Source organism: Pectinophora gossypiella, chromosome 15 (assembly GCF_024362695.1).
Source record: "Pectinophora gossypiella chromosome 15, ilPecGoss1.1, whole genome shotgun sequence".
NCBI lineage: Eukaryota > Metazoa > Arthropoda > Insecta > Lepidoptera > Gelechiidae > Pectinophora > Pectinophora gossypiella.
This window is the reverse complement of record NC_065418.1, coordinates 7,192,632-7,214,955: the sequence shown is the minus strand read 5'-3', so window position 1 is coordinate 7,214,955 and position 22,324 is coordinate 7,192,632.

Sequence of the window (22,324 nt, the reverse complement as noted above, 5' to 3'; positions counted from 1 at the left end):
TTATAACTCAACATAAGCTCACGACTATATCCCAATTGGGGTATTCAGCGGTACATCCATCGCAAGATGAACTAAGTACCCACACCTCACTGAGCTTTCTGTTAGACCAACGTGATAGGTGAGCCGCATCGCCGACTATAGTGGTCGATCGAACTGTGAAACAAATTATGATGCAATTAATATAAATATAATCCAAAAGTATCTACTGTCCTGATAATTAGGTGGAAATTCTGTGACAGGAACATAAGAAAAGCACAAAAGAAAAACGGATAGGTATTGTTACAAAAAAGTATTAACTATAAGTTTTGTGAGATCAGGTACATGTCTCGTAATTTGTTGTAACTGCCTCAGAAATATTGCTTCGTCTAAAAGGATCATTTCTTTTCTCTGGCATCTAATACATTAAATAAAATACGGCCTGGTATCTCACTCAGATGGTATGGGATACACGTGACAACGGTTTCCTAATGCTCAGGTACTATAGGTAGTAGTTAGGTATTGTATTTATGGATTTAGGGAAAATTTACCTTATAAATTTAATTTCTGGACTTAGGGATAAACAGTAAAGTAAGTAGACGTAGCACCTAAGAGTGCTGCTTTTAGGTACACAAAGACCCTAATCTTAATGACAGTTTTTTTTTAAATCTCACCATAGAATCCGTACACAAATTAAAAAACGAAAATAGTAAATATTTCTTACAAATATGATAAATAAGCATTTCATTTTACAATTTTTTTTTTTTAATTATAATTGTTTTTACCCTAGTGCGGCGAAGCAAAATGGAGGGTTATGTTGTTAAACCAGTATTATGAGTATATGCACGTCCGAATTGAGGTATCACTAGAAGCGTCTTCATTGTCCGGTGGTTATAAGCTATGTGGCGCCATCTAGAGGACCAAATCTGAGGACAAAATTGGGGGTTTTCCTATGGTATTATGTTGGGTATCACATGAAATGGCCAATCTGTCCTTAAAGTTTAAGGCTATATCCTAAACATCACTATTAGGAAGATTTTTAAGAAGTATTTTCTTGTTTCATTATGTACTTTTTAGAGCGTAATATTTCCGTAGGCGGGTTTTAATTTTTAAACTTATACTTTTATAAGGTAATATTAAAGTGCTTGGCACTTAGCGACTATTTCTCTGTTATCTTTCAGCTGTATAAAGCTGTGTCACGCATCAAAGTACTAAGTAAGGGTTATTGGACTATACCCTTGTCACAACTTTCAACACCGACCCGGGTCAAGCGTTTTTGTCCTTTATATTGCGTGCAGTATTTAAATCCATCTGTTTCTAATTTTGCCTTTGTGACTCTAATAATATAATTTAAATTATTAGAATATTAAAAGTAAAATATATTACATATATTATAATATATAACACACATTATATTATATTACATATTATTATATTATTATTTTTAATTTGTTTTGTATGTTGTGTGCTATAAAGTATATTTGATTTGATTTATCTATTATATTATTTCAAAGAATTGGCCCTTGATAGACAAGAATGGAGAATGCTACACCAATAAGCGCGTTGCCCTTAAATTGATGATGACGATAATACCATACCACATCATATCAAAGTTTACAGTTAGCTAAATAATCATGCTAATTTGTGGCATGTCTATGCCTTATTCTATGACAAAACATCAGTGGTACACGTACAAGTGGCTATGTATTAAATAAATATATGATGAATTATTAAAACAAATTAATCTGCAATTGACTACCAAACACAGCCACTGCACTTAATACTCTATAAATAAACTGCAGAAGCACTAGCTTATCTCAATTCGCAGATGTTATTAAAGCTGGCAATAAATTGTGCAATGAACAAACTGCGAGAATTAATTAGAATATTCCTGTTACAACATAAATAAGGGGACAGATAGAGTAAGTGAAAATTTCAATTATGAGCGGGGAAGCGACAGCGCGCGGTTCCTTGCTTCTCTCGGTCGTCGCCTCTGGAACTGTTTACATTTTGTTAACGGAATGAGAGTTTGAAGGGAAATTCCTTAGTAACAAATGCGCGTTGAACTTGCGTTAAGTTGCGTGAAACGAAGCGATAGCCTATTAAAGGGAGGAAATCGGAAGAGGCACAAAGTTTTCACGCACCAACTTGAACTGATAACTGATTGATAACAGACTTTCTTTTTTTAAGAATGTATAGGAACCTGTTGTTTTACATGCAGCTTCTTTTCCCCGGCTATACAGGTTGTGAGAACGTTCGTTATGTAAAAAATGTCAATTTGAAATTTGAATTATAACACCGTATTGTACCTATGAAGTTGGTACAAAAGATGAAAAATACGGTAGCCAAGAATTCAAATCCTTGTAAGTACTCATCGTTTTTTCCTTATCTACAGGTGGAATAGGATAAAATTATAATCCTATAAGCGGAAACATTAACGACGCATTTTCTTCTCTCGATCGTTGTCTCAGAATTGTTTACATTTTTACAGAATGAGAGTTTAAAGGGAAATGACCTACCTACAAAAATATGCGTCTAGCGAGATACTCCGCCTTGAAGACTAAGAACAATGTAGATGCCTACTTATAGAGTTTTGACATAAGTTTTTTTTTTTGACGTGATTTATTATAGATTTGCCGCAAATTTAAGTCAACAGGCCTGAGGGTGCCCAGTTGGGCGCGAACCTCGGCTCAGGGCGTCGTCTGAGAGGAAGAATATTTGATAGAATTAATCGAATCGATAGCGATAAGCGCTAAATGAGAGAAATCGTCAACCACGCGTCGGTATCGCGGTTCTGAAGTGTTTGGTGTTGCGAGCTGATTGGCCGCCTCTATGGCTAGAGTAATCGGGTCGTCGGGGATTTTACATAGGAACAATCTCAGCTTACTACGATAATTTCAAGCTAGGATTACCTAGCTTGATACACGCTAATGCGTGTACTTATATGTAAGTCCGTAGTATCAATATCCTACAGGCACACAATAGAACGATTTAAATTAATTAAAACGTCGACAAATTCCCACCTCGACTTGACGGTCTAACAGGAAAACAATTTTCAAAACGAAAATTGCGTTCGAAAATTTAGTTTGCTACCAGTAGTTTCGCTTCCATCAGTAGGATTCGGAAGAGAGACGTCATTAAAACTTTTTGGGCGGATAACACGGTTACACTTTTTTCGTTAGAGAAGTTTATCTGGAAGTTATCACGTCTGTTTGGCTACGGTTTGTTTCACTGACGGAAATCTGCGACTGTTTTTTTTTGTTATTTTTTGGCACGGCCTTGTTTTCAAACGACTTCACTTCACTGAGATTGTTTAGTATTACGCTTTATTGTTATATATTTGGTGTTGGTTGTGAGTGTGTGAACGTGAGTACTGTAGGAATCGGTAGAATTTAGACATACGATACATAAGAAAATCAACGATATTTTACTCTACGCTGAATAAATGACAAATCGGTCCTTTTACCACGTTCTAACTTCTGATATTGATCTTAAGTTTAGGCTAGACGTTATCTATCGGGAGAAATTGTGTCGGTGTAGAATAGAGAATAATACTACGTATAGAACGGTAACCGTCCGCCCCGCACCAATTCGTATCGGGCGCGTACCTCACCCCCTCTGGGTCTTACTTTAGTCTTTAATCGCCGTAAACCGCGAAGGAGTGAGGCGGAGAGCGCACGGACTGTGTCTAGTTAGCACTTCAGGCGGCATACGGTAAGAATGAGATTTCTGTACGGAGTGTCCAGGGTGTGACAGTGGCGCTGAATTTCTACATAGTGCATCGCGATCTTTAAAATAATCCCTATATTGTAATAATCCCCAAATAGCCTATTGTACTCTTTTTATTTCTCTCGTTTCGTATTTTTTATTTCCTGTTTGTGCAATAATGTATTTGTTAGAGTTTTTAATTGCATTAATATACTATATAACCTTTCTCTGGCCTTAACAGTTGAAACCAAGGAAAACATTGCCTACAGCCCTAAATAACAACCGTTTCATACATTATTCAAAGATGAAAAAGGATTATCTGGAAAGGAAAAATACTGGCCAAGAACGCGTCGGACATTTAAGGTTCCCTCAATTATTACTTCTTCTGATTATTAGCGATTCCCTTACATCTAGTTTTTAATAAGATTATCAAAACCTAAATACGTTTTGTAACCTTTTCCATGATTTTTACAATCACCTTCTTATATAAATAAAATAAAATATAAAATATATTGACCTATGAACCTTTGAACATTTCTACGAAGATTTTATGACAAAGGGGGTTTGTCCGGTCAAATAGTGAACGCCAACGGCAAATGTACAATAAGTCACGTCCACATTCAAAAAAAGGTTGTTTAATTTATAAAACGGGGTGGAGGGCAAGAAGAAAACCACTGCTCTATTTTCCCAAAAGTAGCATGTACAATGCTACACCAAAAAGATCTCGGACCCTCAACGCCCCCATTTGTCTGGCCAAGTGGATAATGCCATTTGCGGCAAACCTACAATAAGTCACGTCACGATGAAAAAAATAATTAAAAAATACCGACAAGAGCGTGGATCTAAAATTAGTGATGCGATGAATTTACAAATTGAATATTCTCCCAGTTATGACAGGACCCGTGTCCATTTCCATTTGATGACGGAACCCCAAAAGAAAGTGAAACTTCCAATTACTTTAACTAATTAATTGGTTCCCACTCAGATCGTAACATCAGCATACTTTTTGTCTAATGAAGCAAGTAAACTAGCATTAATTTAGGGGTGAAGAACACAATAAATTACAAGCTGTTAAGAACGCTAACAGTGTAACAAAGAGCTTGTAACTTACATGTTTTCCACTGGATTAACATTATTTAATCTTGCTTAAGTTCGAACAATAATTTGAAAGTTTACAGACAAAAAATCCCGTAATCTATAGAGGAGTGGAGAGAGCGACAAGATACCAATAGCGTAGATTAATTATAAAATGTTCGATATAGAAACTAGTCTAAGATTTAAAATTAATCACATTGACTCTTGGCCACGTTTATTGATGATGTCATTTTGTATTCTCGTACAAACAAAACAGAGAAAATTATCTTTTGACTAGATTGTCATCCTGCCTGTTCCCATAACGGAGGCTGAAGCTTTCTGCTATTATTACAGTAGGTTATTTAGCTAAGAAGAAGTGTTTTTAATGCAGCAAACAATACCTACTTACTGAATACTATAGCTGGAAACGGGTTGACCGCTCAGCATGAAACCACGTTGATCTGGAGCATAGAATAAGGAACGTATAGAACGGCCACTTTCCGCTCCCCACCAGCGGCGCTCAGCCTCACATTTACCTCACCTTCTCGGTCTTACTTTTGTAAGGGTATCAATTTTAGGAATATTGTCATTTAATTAATATCGTCATTGTCATTCAATCTTGTTTACGTCGTCGGAATTTACTGGTATAATAGGATTTATGTTGGCAACACTAGTGAGAGCCTTTATAATAATAACAGTAAAATGTAGCTCGGGCTCACTATTTTTCTGATATTTACGCAGTAAGGTAGTAAAAGTGTTTGGTATATTCGACATTGTGCTAAATAAACTTTAAGCAACTTGTTCGCTTGGTTTCACTTCTGGATTACCTATACTTTAACCTCAATCGTATGGACGAACCTCGCCCAAGTCAGACGTCACACACACAGATGCGCTTAATAGGTAAATATGCGTAACGCGAATGTATAGATGTCTGTGTAAAACGAGGTTTTAAGTATGATGTGTCTATGGTATACCTAGGGTGAATAAACTCTACACGCAATGCAAAACCAACAGTTTAAATATAAACATATTTCATACGCGCAAAATTGACACTACGCCCTCAATTCAACTGAAACTCGACAAACACCCGCCTATCAGGGGTGTTTCAAAACATCTTTCCCTGGCAATTATACAGCTTTTATCACAAGGGTTATTCTGTACGTCGTGTAAAATTGTGACGGGCCTCGCCCAAGGACAGAAGCAAACCGCCATGAAATTAACAAAGCTAGCCGTTGCGAGGGAGGACGTTTAACGGTTGATGACAGCCCGCGGCCGATGCTTCCAAACAAAGGACTACTGTAAACTGGACCGCAAGGGAAAAATGTTTGGGTTGAGTTACAAGAACTTTGCTATCGACGCAGACGCAGACAGGAATAAGTTCGGACAGAGATATCTAACCACTCGACCGTGTTTCATCTGGGTACCATTTTTTATCTTAGACAGATAGTATTACAATCCCCTTACCAATACACTAGTTTTCGAGATTAGCCCAAAGATTGCTTTGGCTGATTGATTGGCTTATCAATAAAAAAAATATACAATCGGTGAATGCGTGGCAGCCAAGCAAAATAGGATCCAAAATAGGCTATGTTCCCCAAAAATAATAATAGAAAGCGTTGGATTTCACGTACCTACCTATTTTCTGCCTTTTTGCTGCTCGATATTTGGATAAGATATAGAGGTGTATAGTACTTATAGTATGGGTGGAAAATGTGTTGTACCTAGATGTAATAACAAAGGTTAACAAGCACATTTTCCGTATAATATTTTCCATAGTTATAAATGAATTGTAATTAACCCTTGTTATTACATCTAGGCACAATTCATTTATACCCAAAAATAAAGATAAAAGATGCGTATGTCTATTATCCACGAACTTAGAAGGTGAAACGAAGGCAAGTCTATACAGTGCCATCTATTATGTTGGTGCCTGGAAAATCCTTCATTATCAAAAAAGATTATTTATAAAATACTACATACGAACATACACAAGATCTCGCCTATTTCCCATTAGAATAGGCAGAGACCACGGAATTCCACTTACTACAAACCTGACACATCATTTTCGTTCGCGTCTTCCAATATCATCAAAGTCTTCACGCATACTCGCAAGTTTTGAGTAATCTTTATAAAATAGTGTTTGCTTATATTTGCGAACAATACATTATTTTATTCAGTGTCATAAATCACTCGTGTAGTTTGATTATAGAATAGTTAAAGCATTCAAAAGTTCATAACTTAAGCCCGAGTCTTAGCCGAAACAGGGTGGCTATTTTACCTGGCGGAATTTCACAGTGGTCACAGCAAAGTTTAAAGGGCAAAGTGTATTTGTAACCAGAATTATGTCTTTATTCGGAATAATGTTACCTTTTACATCTTAATGAATCCCATCTGCATACCATTATGCTTTTGTTAAGTATTCGTTTGTACGAAATGTCACCTGGAATCTCGTATTTATTTTACAAGGTGAATATTTAGATGTCATAAAAAGTTTATGTTGTGATAATTCATAACTCAGGAAGTTTTCTTTGCAGCTGTTTGTTATTGCCAACTTACTGTTAATATTTGAATAAAATAATTAATCAATGAATGCCAAGAACGAAGGCAAAATAATTTGGATACACAGAAGTAAATAAATATAACTCATTATCATTAATTCTGATTGGAAACCGACTAAGATTCCCGGCGAAAACTCCTTTACCGCCAAAAATATTTCTACTGACAACCATTAAAAGAGATATTTACCAAAACATTATTATAAAAGTCTATTAAACCTAATAATCTCGTTTAAAACCCATTCAAAAGTGCATCAACAACACCCCAAATATCTCACTAGGTACAGAAAAAACCCTGCACTAAGAGAAAGCATCACTTAAGTAAGTAAACAAAATTTTCAAACATTTCACTACGAATTTGTTTCTTATCGCAAATCATGTTAGCCTGTTTGGTAATTATTTTAGCCAGAGTTACAGTGCAAGATAACTATTTAGAAATCTTGGTGCAAGTATGAGAAGTGTGGTGCAATTATCTCATCACAAAGATCACTGGCGTGAATTGTTTCTGTGGCTGACATAACAGAGAAGTGATAAGAATATCTTACCAATAACTGCGGCAATAAAGTCGAAGGCATAGAAATCACACCAATAAACGCCAAGGCATGTATGCCTGTTCGTAGTTTCCTGCGAAAGTTATTGAACTACTAAATACCAACAAGGGAGGCCAATAAATGTTATGCGCGCCATCTATTGTCTTGTTTATAAAGCAGAAACCCATAAAGATTTTATGACTAATCGATGCTCCGTTTACGGGAGTAGAAATATCACGACACTGGTGCCGATTCCAGTACACACCGTCTAATTTTGTTTAAAGTTATACCTGTCATCTTCTTATCCGCCGAAAAAGAAAGGGACGGGCTATCGACAGGCATAAAATTTATGGAAAACAATTTTAGGCCGTAAACGAGATGCCTATTTTCGTCGCCCGGGTCATTCATTCATTCACTCATTCTTTTTAAAATTAACATTTGTCAATCATCCGTCCTTTTCGTTTTCGACGGATAAGAAAATGACAGGTATAACTTAAAATAAAATTAGGAGGTGTCTGCAGGAATCGGGGCCACTAGCAGTTCAAACACGAGATTGTCACAATACATAGTGGTTGTATAGAAAAGGATAATTGAATCGCGTCTGCATGCAAAATTTTAAAATAAAAGAAGATTTTAAAATGTATCATGTTGCTTATCGTGTCGGGTTTGTCGTAGAAAAGGACTATGTGTCGTTCTCTGCCCGATATGGTGAAATTGTTATTGATATGCCAACGTAAACGTATAATCATAGCATGAAACCCAAAAGTGTATACATGTATTTATTTTGCTTAATATCCAGAAATACATACGAATATCTTATTAAACTATCAAGCTCTATATTTTGCTTAAAGTGTAGAGTTTGTGAACTTAGTGTTTGTATAGTTAGGGCAATTAGACTTAAAAGCTTGGCTCTATGAGATCAGATACCATTTTGACAATGCAATCGATATGATCACGTCTTGGCTTCATTTTACATGAAAATGTTTCTGTTGGGTTGCTGTTGTTTGTAAACCCTTACACCGGAAATTATTCGAGATTCGGTTGCCTGCATCAAATTGTTACGCAACCAGTTGAGATGGGTACCTTACCAGGCATTCGAATCGCGAATAATTTCCCTCTGGTGACCCAACCATAGCGTCTTAGTGAAATAAGATCTTTAAAGAGCCATCAACGGTCCGTCAAGATTTCGAAAATTGACACTGCAATAATAATTAACCTTAATAAGGTCAAATGGGACGGCAATCATTAACACAATTGTATCATAACAGCGATTAAATTACACGGATGGGAGGAAATGTCGAGACGAGGTCGTAAATACATCAGTATAACCTACCACACAGTGGTTCAGCCGAGCAACTTGTCTGTAGAACTATTACATACACTATACAGGCTTTTGTGAATGATATTGGAAACTATATGGTTGAATTGTATATTAAAGTGCTATATAATGGTAGGTATCTATGTAGAAGTACGTGTTGGGAATTATGTTGTGTTGATTTGTATAATCTTATGACTTTGATTGATCGTATCATAATAAAATACGCCTTTCAATTGACAGCCTACAAGATATTCAGCCATGTACTGTAGAGTACAAAAACCAATATCAAAATTAACTAAACATTTTTAAAGCAGTTTCTGCAAACCTACCAACCTAACCTATCAACTTTTTACAAAACCATGAATCCTATGTGAATAAATGATATGATTTTTGATTTGATTTGATTTTGAAAATTCAAATTCGTAATGTTACTAGGACCAAAAAATATCATTTTATTCTCGTCCTGGCATACCCTCTAGGCCTAAGTTGTGTCATTTCTTCACCAAGCATACAAATGGGTAAATTAAAAAGGTACATAAACGTAAAGGTCAGGGACAATAAATGCGCATATTTACACTTAAAATAATACCTACTGAGTAAAATATGTATGAAACTTGCTATATACGCTTGCGTTCATATTTCAAGTAAAGTTATTAATTGAAAGTTATTTTTGGTCTGTAAAAGCCTTAGGCGATAACTCGTTATGGTAGAATAATCTTTAAATTAATAAACAGTTTCGATAGCTGGGCTTCTGTAAAGCTTTTATTTGTTAAGACATGTCAAAATGTAATCTAGTTTGGACACTTGCAAATGAGAGCGCATCTGTTTACAACTCGATATTCTCACTCAGAAACAAGTTCTTTGATACAAAGGTGTTACTTTTTATGCATTTAAATACTTACACATACGGGTTGCATAAAGTCAGAAGTCAACATAACATAACTGGAGCTCACGAGTACATACCCAATTGGGCTATTTAGAGATACATCGCAAGATGAACTGAGTACCCACGGTTCACCGAGCTTTTTGTCAGACCAACGTGATAGGTGGTGAGTCGTATCACCGTCTATAATGGTCGAGTCAAATGTGTCGTGTCAGACTTCATCCATAAGGTAATAAACTGTCAGTTTTAACAGTCATAAAGATAAAATTAATAAAACACACGATTATGAACCCAACGGCCAAATTTATAAAAAAGACACATTAATTGCATACCTCGCTACTAACGTGCTATTTACCAGAAAAGCGGCACAAAAATAAAACTTGGAAAAACTCTTGAGACAATTAAAACGATTAACAACAACATCCTGTGCCATACCACAAAAAGAAAACTCAAACAAAAACGTCTCGCTGCAAAACTTGTTCCTTTGCTAAGTAGAGACAGTATAAAAGGATGTTAATTGGTGTTCTTTACTTTCTGAAGATAATTGAGTCGTAACTAGGATGGGACAATGCAAATACTCAAGCCGTTGTAACTTACGCACCTCTTATTTGCATACAGAAGGCTTTAACTCTCGAACATACATCGCATTCCTTAGTAATTACGTGTATAACAGTGTTCAAATAGCTAGTACATTTGTATTATTAGGCTACAAATACTGCCAGATAAGTTAATAGGCTTTATCAGAATAATCCACACAGATAATTAGCGTTTTTAGTAGCACATTGCGCTACAGATATGATTTTAAATGAGTTTATTATTTGCATTGTTTTGTGCAGACCGGTTTAATGAACAAACTACTTATGTAGTTACTACTGTATTTAAATAAATATACAATATCTAAATTAGGACAGGCGGCCTGGGTCAAGAGCGGCGCGAATGCTAGTCAACGTATAATATCGTAAAGTTATTGGTCGAAGCCTTCGATATGATTCGCGCCACGCGCGGTACGGATCCCGTGCTGTTGATTTAAAGTTAATCTTTCCGGTAATATTAAAATTGGATGAAGATGTCTTGATGCATGTCTTTTTCAAGCCTGACAAACGTTCAGGAACTATCAAATTACCTCTAGTATATCGTTAGCCACACTGAATAGTTATCCACAAAATCCATAAATTATATAATATCGGACTAAAATAATTTGAATAAGATCATATCAACCCCAAAAACATACTTTACGACCACAGGTATGTCAGGTTGTTTGATCAACAGGAACTCGGCCGCACTTGCCGGACAAAGGGGAAATAAAATATGGAGCACAAAGCGTTCTTGTGGTGCTTTGTATCGTGTTCAATGTACGTTATGGAATCAGGGAACAACCACTGACTACAGAGCAATATGCTGTTTGCACTACTTGTACATTATTATAAAAGTATCATTGCCTGCGTGCTCCAATGAGCGAGCGTTGGACTCACGTTCTGGAGGTCCCGGGTTCGAATCCAGGTGGGGACATATGACAAAAACCACTTTGTGAGCCCTGATTTGCTGAGGACTTTACAGGTTGATCACCCGATTTCCGAAAAATAAGATGTTCCGGGATTTAGAAGGCAATGTCGTTAAAAATCTAATCAAATATACTTTATTGCACAGAATAAAATTTCAACAATCAGACATAACACATGAATACACTACAATTTGGGCGGCCTTATTGCTCTAGAGCACTTTCTTCCAGGCATCCACCAAAAGGAAACAAACATTTACCAAACTTGGATGCGGGATGGAGCGACAAGAAATAAATACCTAAAAGTAAACTAAAGGTGCTGATAGACTTGAGCATTCACTTGTAACAGAACATCGAGCATTCGCCCGCTTTTATATATTTGTCGAACTGAACAACGAGCAAAGCCAAGCATAGAGCCAAACATTGCTATGAACATTGTCACGAGCAAGAATGAATGTTCGCTAAAATGTTGTCGTATTTTTCTCGTATTGTAACATTCGCACAAATGCTCATTACAAGTGAATTCTCAAGTTTATCAGCACCTTAAAGTAAATTTTCACTGATGATTTCCAAATTTTCTCGGGAAATTTGAATTCGTGTCTGTCAGGGATTGAAGATATTAAATTTGTGTTTCGGAGATAACAAACAGCTAGCTAGCCAGCAATGCTCGTCAGTAAAATTTAAACCAAGTCAGAACCATTCCGTGGCTACTAAAATATGGACCACAAAACGTCCACTGGATGCAAGCAGTGTTCTGGAAGATTAAAGGTTGAACTACACTTGACCGTCAGTAACAAGATTTTATTTTTTAAATTTAATTGGGTATTAAATGTCGGCTTTGAAATAGACTACTCTGGGCGCCATCCCACTCGCGTCAGACAGAGTACTGCGAGGCGGAAAGCAAGAGAGAAACCACTGTCCTATTTTTCCCTAAAAAGTAGCATGGAGAATGCTACACCAACAAGAGCCTGTCTCTTAAATTAGTGATGATTATGTGATTAAATGACGCCTTTATCACATCGCGAAGTGCCAGCTGTATCGCTCCTCTCTGTGTGAACAAATGAAAACGTAACTGCTGAACAATTATAACGTTTACTAATACTACTAACTGTGTTTACCTAATAAGTAGAAACGTAGCTTTAATGTGATTTGCAAATCGCACCGCGCCTGTGCACAACAAAGGGCGTTTATTTTGACAATACTTATTGTTAAATTTGTTTAGGATAGCACTGACGTGCCCAAGTCGATCTCGGTTCAAAATTTTAAAGAAATGGCTTGAGAGTGACATGGGAGCAATACGTTTTGTCTAATGCAAAACATAATTTTATTACAATCCAATGTAGTTCAACCTTAAAATGTAATAACTGTTATTTGAACTGTTATCACTGAAGCCAAAATTGAATAATATTATATTAGAGCTCAGCGGTTTGCGAGAAGCATGTTTGCGGACTTGACTGGGTACGAGGATAGATAATAAATATGTTTATAGAATATCTAATATCTATAGTACATATATAGCAGGCAACAGCTCAAACAGAACCCCGCAGGCTATATAAAATGAAAATATACAATAAACGAGTACCTTTTTAAATGTTTCAACAGCCGTTGGCCTTTGAACTTGGGAAGATAAAAATGGCCTCAATTTAATAGGTACAATAAAACTTTTTGGAGCAAAAAATCTTTTATATTCTAAGAATGTAATAGGCTTCATATTTCTACTCGCCTTTGGATTCCCCTGACTGACTTTCAAAGGGAAAACTTTCCAGTTTTTCAAACTTATCAAGAAATTCTTTGTTTAGCGAACTTCCAAAACAATTTCTCTTCAAAATAAAACGAATTAGTAGAAAATTGTTGCGAACGTTTAATAATATTTTACCTCGCGTCGGGTTTAAACTTTTAAGACGCGTTTTCTCGTTACGAGTTGGAGGGTGCGCGGAGGCAGCGGCGCGGGGCGCGGGGTGACATCAAAGTGAATTAGCGAATGTTGTCTAGGGGCGTCCGTTTGTAAGCCGCTTTGAAGTTGGACTACCTGCAGGGAACTCCGCTGAAATGTGCTAAAGCGTAAGGCGTTTTATTTTGATACCACTCGGGGTGAGGGCCCCTTGGAAAAGCGATATTTTTTATTAAAAATATAAACCGCATTTTCGCCTCGAGGCGTCGCTTTGTAGAAAGATTTGTTAATAAATTCACAGCATTCCGTCTGTCTTCAAACGTTGCTTTGAGCGGAAAAAATTAGCTCTATAAAACTAACTATCGGCTATGATTAATACTTGACTCATATAGCTTTGAAGCTGAAAAGATATTCTGAACAGTGCTTTGCGAGACATAATAAAATATTGCTAGGACGAGATAATAAGATATAGTCTAAGTCTAGTGCATATTCTAGAAAATATGATTCACCATTCTAAGTTGAAAAATAGCGCTTATTTCCTAACCGAGGTCGTAGAGACAGCGAGCCCCACACAAAGACGGTTAGAAATAGATCTTTCTCCTTATAATAGAGCTCTTAAAAGGGTAGCTCCCAAAAATATTTTCGCCATTTTGTCGAGACGAGAGATTTTCGTTTGAGCCCATAAAGTTTTTAGGGTCGAAAAGATAGTGAGGCATGTCTCAGGTAACCTAAACCCGAAATAATGTGATTCGAAATACGTCACATTTTTCTAAACGCATGATACAACTATTATAAAATTATAAGAGATCATGTTAACAACCACACAATTATTTTTTAGCAAACCACTGACATTTTGTTTCTGCTTCTCACGTTAGATAACGAAAATACTTCGTTAAATACTTACTTTCTATTCAAAAAAACTCCCTCATGCTATCCCGTTTTCACACAGACCGCTTACCTAATCTAAAGATTAGACAGGTTCAGGTTTTTACAGGAACGACTGCCTGTCCGCCCTTCCAACAAAGGAAAAGCCATACCAATCTTAAGTTACATTACATACCTCCGAAATGCATTTCTCGAGAATGCCAGTTTCCTTTCGATGTTTTCCTTCACCGCTCAGCACATGATAATCATTCATGATCCAAACATTAATTCGAAAGTTGGTTTGGGCCCGAGTTAAATTCGAACTTACGACATCACAGTGAGAGTCAAGTATTCTTCCAACTTGGGCTACCATAACTCTCTTGTAGCAGAGTTGAGAAGGTTATTTACTTTCTCATCATCATCATCACCAGCTCATTACCGTCCCCACTGCTGGGGCACAGGCCTTCCCTATGGATGGATAAGGAGATCGGGCCTTAAACCACCACGCGGGCCCAGTTCGCATTGGTGGTTAGGTATTAACGACTGCTAATGCAGCCGAGACCAACGGCTTAAAATTAGTGGTTATTAACAACTGCTAATGCAGTCGGGACCAACGGCTTAACGTGTCTTCCGAAGCACGGTGGAGCTCGAGATGAAAACTTTTTTTTGTGGTCACCCATCCTATGACCGGCCTTTGCGAAAGTTCCTTAACTTCAACAATCGCAGACCGAGCGCGTTTGCCGCTGCGCCACTGACCTCCTCATTTACTTTCTATTCTAACTTAAATATATAAGTGGTAGTACTTAATAAAAAAACATACTCGAACATTCAAGTGGAAGCCGGCGGTGCCAAATGGTGCTTAGTAAAATTTCTGAAGGAAACCACGTTATGTGAGTTTCTTGGCCACGGTCCGAGCCGTGGTAAACAGACGATTATTCACATAACGAATGTAGGTGAAGTACGGCTACTCTACAAAGTTGGGCGTAACCTACATAATATATTATGTTCTAAGAACGTCTATGGCCCTGTGCTGAGGTTTTTCTTGCAGCTACTTTTCCTCGGCTATACAGGTTGAGAAGCTGCAGCAGTTTTCAGCGAACAAAAGGCGATAAGGCGATGGGGGGAGGTTTTAGGCGATGCAAAGTGTATCTACTAATGTATGTTACCAACTGAATAAATATATTAGGCGCAAAGCCGTTCCACGCCGATTCGTACCGTCGTCGTCGCATATTCGTCACGATATCAGAATAAAAAACAAAAGTCTCCCTTACGTATTATGGTTCTAACCACTATTATAATTCAATACAAAACTAAAACTTCTGGCAGCGTACAATTCGAAAGAATCCTGATATGATTTTATTATAAGCAGCTTTTTTTAAAGTTCTCTACGGTTTTTGAAAGTCATTTAAATCTAGAGTATTTTCTTAATCTAATAATACTATATAATACAAATAAATTAACATTGAAGACTGTTGAGTTGAGAGATGAATTTACACAAGTTTATATATAAATATATACCTACTTACTATACTGACTGCTATAGAATCATTTCTTTTTGGAAAAAGCAATAAATTTGCATGAAACAACGAAAGTAACTCCATTACGTTTTCGATGCCTAGGTAAGGTACTGTATTTAACTCCTAGAGAAAAATATAGGTAAAATACAAATATTCATGATCATATTCAACTCCTTTTATCCTAAGAACAAAACAATTTCACGATTATATAAGTAAAATTTTCACAGTAAGTAATAGTTCAGAGAGAAATCTTCACCATTACATTTTCCTCCGTTGCCTAAGCCTTTGAGAACATATCTCTTTTCACACTCTATTATCGTTCCTCGAGCTACATACAGAAAGAGTCTTGAGAGTGCGAGAAGCTAACTGCTAGCAACACTCGTCTTATTTAGTTGCAACACAACTTTTCCCAAGACATTCCAACTGAACCTGCAACTTTCTCCCGTTTCTAAGATAAATTAGCCATAAAGAAAATGTTGGTGCAGTAAATAAAGTTGTTTTAAAAGGAGCTTCTATATCACTCGTGCTAGGACGTGAGGTAGACCGCTTAGATGATATTCAGATAGTGTCCTGCGGTTGAATTTTCCAGCGTAGTGTCCCACAAACAGCTTGCACGGAATGCAAATCTAGATTTCTGGTGCAAGATAGAGAAAATGTGCAGTATTTTCATGAATTTATTAAAATTTGATGTCAGTCCTAAAGTAGAAATATACTGCTGATCTAATATATTCTTTGGGAAAGAGACATTGTTAATCCGGTTTCCAATCTTCAATCTTTATGTTCCCTTTTTTCAATCTTCGACCTTATATTTACTCCTTCGAACTTATCCAAAACCAGAGGAGGTAGTGTTATCCGACTAATACTATCATTCTTTGATATGAATTATTTACCTACTTGATATTAGACTACTTTTCTCTCCCTCTCTCTCTCTCTTCTCAGTAATTTCCCCAGATGCCCCCCGTCTCACCGCCCCCCCACACACACACGCTTGTGCATTTCATCTTTCTACTTTTCTGGGAATGTCAGGACGTTAATACCGAATGTACTGCAATCGGGCTCCGTGATCCAGTAACCACTGGACCACCTAATGCTGCACTATCCGGAGGTTCTAGGTTTGAATCTCGAGGGGACAGAATCACAAAAAATCACTTTGTGATTCCTAGTTTGGTTAGGACATGCCCGGTTGAGATCCTTCAGCGCACCCCATTTGTCCGGCCAAGTAGTTAATGCCATCTGCGGCAAATCTACAATAAGTCACGTCAAAAAAAAAAGGTTAGGACATGCAGGTTGATCACCCGGTTATCCAAACGCAAAATGATCCGTGCTTCGGAAGGCATAAGCAGTCGGTTCCGGCTACTATTTACCTCAGAAACTATGTAGACGTTACATGAGCCATGTCAGAAGCCTATGGCATCTACGAATGAATAGTGACCCTAATAGTAGGGTTGATGAGATTAGTCATTGATCTCACAATCCACACGACAAAAGAAGTAGCGATAAAATAGTCTTCTCATAACTTGTAACTGCAAGCCACACTAATAAGTAAATAAGTATTATGTATTTACCTTAAAAATGGTAGAGAAAAAAGTTCGCTTTAAAATAAGGATTGCAAATGAGTATTTGTACATATGTTTCGGTTATCCAGTAAAGTATTTTTTAATATTTTCTCGTATACGTCTTTCGCTTGCACCGCACTCCGACCGCAGAACAGCGTACGGGATGGTCTTCATTTCTCATCTTTATGCTTTGTAAACAATATCTGAACGTTGTCCTTTGCATAACTAGTGCAACGAGAGTCAAAGTAAAGTTTTATCATCCAAAGGAATGAGTGTCAAAGTTGGTCGACGTTAGAGACCTGGAGATTGTTTGTGTACGAAAACATTTTTATGTATATTATGTATTGACGCGTCTCATCATATGGCAAAACAGCGTAACACTGATTTAAAACAGTGAAGAGTCGCTTTATTATTGAGCCACCAAAGGCCCCTGACGTAGGTCATGTAATGACTAGATAATTCGACTGCTTATAACGTGACTGCTTATTGCTAACGGCCTTCGTGTTCCAGTGGTTTGAGCGTTGGGCTCCCGATCCAGAGGTCCCGGGTTCAAATTCCGGTGGGGACATATCACAAAATTTACTTTGTGATCGCTAGTTTGGTTAATAAGACATTACAGGCTGATCACCTGATTGTCCGAAAGTAAGATGATCCGTGCTTCGGAAGGCACGTTACGCAGTTGGTCTCGGTTACTACATACTGATGTAAGTAAGTAGTCGTTACATGAGCTATGTCAGGGGCCTTTAGCGGCTGAATAGTAACCCTGACAACAGGGTTGATGAGGTTGGTAATCCACCTCACAACCCACACGATAGAAGATCATTAGGCCAAACAGCGTCTAAACTGATTTAAAACAGTCAAGAGTCGCTATATTGAGCCACCAAGGCCCCTGACGTAGGTCATGTAACGACTAGATACTACGATTGCTTATAACATGTATCATCTTAGTTTGTGCAATCAATTGGTTGATATTTCTCCATTTCTCCGCTCCGCTGCCTCGCTCCACTCCGGTGGACAAGCCACCTATTAATGGCCCGATAATAAAAGAGTTTCTATGGTTTATGTTAGTAAACTAATACTTACCTTTATTATGTTTGCCGTATCTACCTGTATGTCACAATCTTTTATCATTTTAGACGTCTAATGATGGTATTGATTTACATGACTCAAAAGCAAAAATTGAAATCGTAACAATCTCCTGCATACCTCTTCTTACGTAACGAACCAGCAACGACGATCGAACATTCTCATAAAAACCTTGAAGTTGTTAACAATATCGTAAGTAAGCATTATTAGTTGTATTTCCTCAGTGAGTGATTGTCGGATCTCGCCTCGCGGGACCATTAAAACTTTCTGATTCACTGACGCAGGCTCACTTATTGGCTCACGTTTCTCTCCTAGCGACGACATAAAACTATTTTCGTTACATTTTCTGCGGAGAGTTGAGTCTTAACGCTACATTCGTTCAATAGGGCTGCAAGATAATCCCTTCTTTACTGCTTACATCATTATTTATGTCTTGTAGAGGTAACTAACCGCTCGGTCGCTTCTTTTTTGTCGCTAAAGTATTCAGGAGCAATAGTCCGTTACTACATCTTTGCCACTGCAGGGTCTCGCGTCCACAAAGTGGAAATTGCAAATTTATCCACTAAAATACGGTCAGTGCTATTTAATATCATTTTCACGGTTAGCTTATTCATAATCAATCGATTTTAGATACGCCAGTGCCAACGGTGACGTGAAATATGTCAGTTTCCGCAACGCAGGGACAGCAACCGCCCAGGGATGCGGTGCATCGACGCTTTACTGCGGTTCGGTGTAGCGAGCGGTTAAAGGGATTTATAACACCAAGTCGCTTGCCAGTTACGCCGCAGACCCATGTTTCTACTTTCAGCTTAACTTTATATGAAAATGTGAAAGGCTCATCAAAGGCGGTTCAAAACGTATTTATGTACTACTGACGGATTGACATTAAAGTGATTCAATCAGGTGGTCCGTAGCGAGTGCATGCGTGCTTGCGTAGCGCACGCTTGCGTAGCGTGTGCATGCTTAGTGTTTGCGTGCGTACGTTTGTAGCATATGCGTGCGAAACATAGCTTACTTAAGCAACAGGCGTAGCGTTCGCCGTAGCGAACAGGTCCTAAGTAGCTTTAGCTTTGTGTAGTGGTACTTAATATTATTTTATTGTTAGAAAAAGTTATGCATGTTACCAACAGGGATTTTAATAATGATCTTGGGCATTCTCAATTATTAATATCCATCAATAGTCGTCGCTAAACATTCCCTCGGATTGTTATTGACAAGCAATCATATTATAACCCATTTACCTTTATCATGTTCCATTACAAGCGATAAAGTTTAAAAGCAATAAACATGTTTTTCCTTATAGATAAATTACCTCTATAAGTTCATCGCTTACAATACTCGTTATTTACATACCAAACTGGAGTCTGAGTAGAAGAGACCCATCATAATCAAATAGAGCTTAAAAGTATTTTACAATATCAATTTTCAATTATGACTCCGTCCATCAAAGCCGTTTTTCACAGCTAAACTTAGATTAAAAATTGAACCGGTTGTTCTCTGCTTGTAAAATACCGAAAGGTACATGAGACGTTTATCGCCTATGTTCAATGATTGTCTAATACTTAGGCTTCCCCGAACGACACACACACTCTATTTTTATCTTAATCCTTATATAATCAAGCTGGTATTTTCAAGTACCAATTTAATTTAAGACGCTTACTTCCCACTCATTCGACAACAATCAAAGAAAGAAATTATGTATTATAAAATAATGCCACGCACAATACCAGTATAAAAATATCAGACTAAAAGAATGAAAAGTAATAAAACACACCGCTGTGTTCCCAAAGCCTGATAAATTCAACATAAGTATTTATTTATCCCAACGGTATTTGAACGCTATTAAAACACCCCATAAGTAATTAGCACCGTTAAACGTAATTAAGTCATCAATTACTCCCATTACAACCTTCGGCAAACATAGATTTCGCTGCAAAAGTTGGATATTTGCATTTCAGGTAACGGCTGGCAGATAAAATAAAGCAACAAATTAAAAGCCAGTTTAATTGAAGAGTTCGATAATTAAACATGAATGTTTAAATTAATTAATGAATATCGGGAGGCGAGTCGAGTCGAGTCCAGCTATTGGGTCTAGTGGCAGTACTGATTCGGCAAAGATATAAATGAAACGATGTGACTTAAACAAATGCAGTTTTTTCGTTTATAATAATGTCTTTTTTTCTGTTGAACTGGATAAAAAAGGAACAGCATGCATTCAGCTGCTTATCATCCTAGGCCCGATATAAAAGTCGCTTAAGACGTTCAATGCCACACGGCCCACAGGTGGGCCAAGAGAGAATATTCATTCATCTATCTGTCTTCTAACAGTTTTACGTGAATCTCTGCATTGTAGCCTGTAAATCGTGTTAAAATCGAAACCCTCTATTGGTTCACGGGTGACCCCCGCTGAATAGGTCAATACAGTTTGGCTCACCCGCGTTCCCATTGCTTGAATGAAACAAACAACGTTTCTGCGCGGCGTTGAACGTGTTAAGGAATTATTTCCTCATATTTATACACTTTTACGCACTAAACAAAAGCCACTGTGGTCCTGTGGTTCACCAGCTTACTTCTCAAACCAATTAAGTACAGTTTTCACTTACTCCGTTATACAGCTCACCACCTATAACGTTGGAATAGCCGAAAGCTCGGTTAGATGTGGGTACTTAGTTCCTCTTGCGATGGATGTACTGACTACCCCAATTGGGATATAGTTGTGAGCTTATGTTATTATGTAGTAAGTACATCTATATGGGCGATTGTCTGGTAACATGACATTTTCATCGTTCTGTTTTATCACTTATTCATCATCATCTTCTTCTATCGTGTGGGTTGTGAGGTGGAGTACCAACCTCATCAACCCTGGTGTCAGGGTTGCTATTGAGCCGCCAATAGCCCCTGACAAGGCTCATGTAACGACTACTTACTTACATCAGTAAGTAGTAACCGAGACCAAGGGTTTAACGTGCCTTTCGAAGCACGGATCATCTTACTTTCGGACAATCAGGTGATCAGCCTGTAATGTCCTAACCAAACTAGGGACCACAAAGTTTTTTTTTTCTGATATGACCGGGAATCGAACCCAGGACCTCCGGACCATGAACCCAATACTCAACCACTGGACCACGGAGGTTGTTATCCATTCTACGACATAAAACAATAATCGACTAACCTAAAAGGACCGGTTAAGTATGTTTATTACGGACTTCAAAAAAGGAGGAGGTTCCCAATTCGACCGTATATATATATTTTTTTTATTTTTTGATATCATTTACGAAACATTCATAGATGTAAATTAGGTGAACAAATAACAAGATAGAGTGTTCTGAATATTTTCACCGCAACTATTGTTAACAAGTCTGCTTTAAAGGAATATTTTCGAACCTTACCTCTCTGTTACTCGCAAAACGGTCGTTCTTAATTAATGTCGAGTACAAACGGTTTCCATTGTAAATGTTGAATGCGTTATTCGAGTTAGAACTAATTCGGCACTCGTTAAGATCGACTAGCCGTTGCCAAAAGCGACGCCAAATTGTTTCTTATTAATTAGACTATTTTAATTAACAGCCGTCCCATTTGGGACTACCCTCCATTGTTGCTAATAGAGAACTGAAATAAGCGAGCTGTAGTCAAGCTTTGTTACCGTTTACCTGTGAAGGTAGAAATACTTAGATTAATGGTGATGGTCTAATATTTCTGTGAATTATGAAAACAACAGCTTGCACGTACGAGGAGTACTACCTATTTCTTTGTAGGCACTATGTATTAAGTAGAACCAAGTAGATCTATTTACCTATTATTCACTACTTAACTATTTCATTTATGCGTTAATGCTACAACCTATTTGTTCCTCAAAGCTCCACTATCT